Source organism: Heptranchias perlo, unplaced genomic scaffold, assembly GCF_035084215.1.
Source record: "Heptranchias perlo isolate sHepPer1 unplaced genomic scaffold, sHepPer1.hap1 HAP1_SCAFFOLD_59, whole genome shotgun sequence".
Lineage (NCBI taxonomy): Eukaryota > Metazoa > Chordata > Chondrichthyes > Hexanchiformes > Hexanchidae > Heptranchias > Heptranchias perlo.
In genome coordinates, this window is record NW_027139612.1 from 4,157,542 (window position 1) to 4,159,722 (window position 2,181).

Sequence of the window (2,181 nt, forward strand, 5' to 3'; positions counted from 1 at the left end):
TGTCCAACCCACCTTGTAATGTGCAGAATGTAATATAAGATATGGGCTGAGTCCAACCCACCTTGTAATGCACAGAATGTAACATAAGATATGAACTGAGTCCAGCCCACTGTGTATTGTACAGAATGTAATATAAGATATGGACTGAGTCCAACCCATCGTGTATTGTACAGAATGTAATATAAGATATGGACTGAGTCCACTCCACCGTGTAATGTACAGAATGTAATATAAGATATGGACTGAGTCCAACCAACCGTGTGATGTGCAGAATGTAATATAAGATATGTACTGAGTCCACCCCACTGTGTAATGTGCAGAATGTCATATAAGATATGGGCTGAGTCCAACCCACTGTGTATTGTACCAACTGTAATATAAGATATGGACTGAATCCACTCCACTGTGTATTGTACAGAATGTAATATAAGATATGGACTGAGTCCAACCCACTGTGTAATGTACAGAATGTAATATAAGATATGGACTGAGTCCAACCCACTGTGTAATTTACTGAATGTAATATAAGATATGGACTGAGTCCACCCCACTGTGTGATGTGCAGAATGTGATATAAGATATGTACTGAGTCCAACCCACTCTGTAATGTACAGAATGTAATATAAGATATGGACTGAGTCCACCCCACTGTGTGATGTGCAGAATGTGATATAAGATATGGTCTGAGTCCAACCCACTGTGTATTGTACATAATTTAACACAAGATATGGACTGAGTCCAACCCACCTTGTAATGTGCAGAATGCAATATAAGATATTTACTGAGTCCAACCCACCTTGTAATGTGCAGAATGTAATATAAGATATGTACTGAGTCCACCCCACTGTGTATTGTCCAGAATGTAATATAAGATATGGACTGAGTCCAACCCACTGTGTAATGTGCAGAATGTAATATAAGATATGTACTGAGTCCAACCCACTGTGCAATGTGCAGAATGTAATATAAGATATGGACTGAGTCCAACACACTGTGTATTGTACAGAATGTAATATAAGATATGGACTGAGTCCACCCCACTGTGCAATGTGCAGAATGTAATATCAGATATGGACTGTGTCCAACCCACCTTGTAATGTGCAGAATGTAATATAAGATATGGGCTGACTCCAATCCACCTTGTAATGTACAGAATGTAACATAAGATATGAACTGAGTCCAGCCCACTGTGTATTGTACAGAATGTAATATAAGATATGGACTGATTCCAACCCATCGTGTATTGTACAGAATGTAATATAAGATATGGACTGAGTCCACTCCACCGTGTAATGTACAGAATGTAATATAAGATATGGACTGAGTCCACCCCACTGTGTATTGTCCAGAATGCAACATAAGATATTTACTGAGTCCAACCCACCTTGTATTGTACAGAATGTAATATAAGATATGGACTGAGTCCACCCACCTTGTAATGTACAGAATGTAATATAAGATATGTACTGAGTCCAACCCACTGTGTAATGTACAGAATGTAATATAAGATATTTACTGAGTCCAACCCACCTTGTATTTTACAGAATGTAATATAAGATATTGACTGAGTCCAACCCACCTTGTAATGTGCAGAATGTGATATAAGATATGTACTGAGTCCACCCCACTGTGTCATGTGCAGAATGTAATAAAAGATATGGACTGAGTCCACCCCACTGTGTATTGAACAGAATGTAATATAAGGTATGGACTGAGTCCAACCCACTGTGTATTGTACAGAATGTAATATAAGATATGGAATGAGTCCAACCCACCTTGTAATGTGCAGAATGTAATATAAGATATGGGCTGAGTCCAACCCACTGCTTCATGTGCGGAATGAAATATAAGATATGGACTGAGTCCACCCCACTGTGTATTGTCCAGAATGTAAAATAAGATATGTACTGAGTCCAACCCACTGTGTATTGTACAGAATGTAATATGATATATGGACTGAGTCCAACCCACCTTGTAATATACAGAATGTAATATAAGATATGGACTGAGTCCAACCCACTGTGTAATGTGCAGAATGTAATATAAGATATGTACTGAGTCCAACCCACTGTGTAATGTACAGAATGTAATATAAGATATGGACTGAGTCCACCCCACTGTGTGATGTGCAGAATGTAATATAAGATATGGGCTGAGTCCAACCCACTGTGTATTGTACAG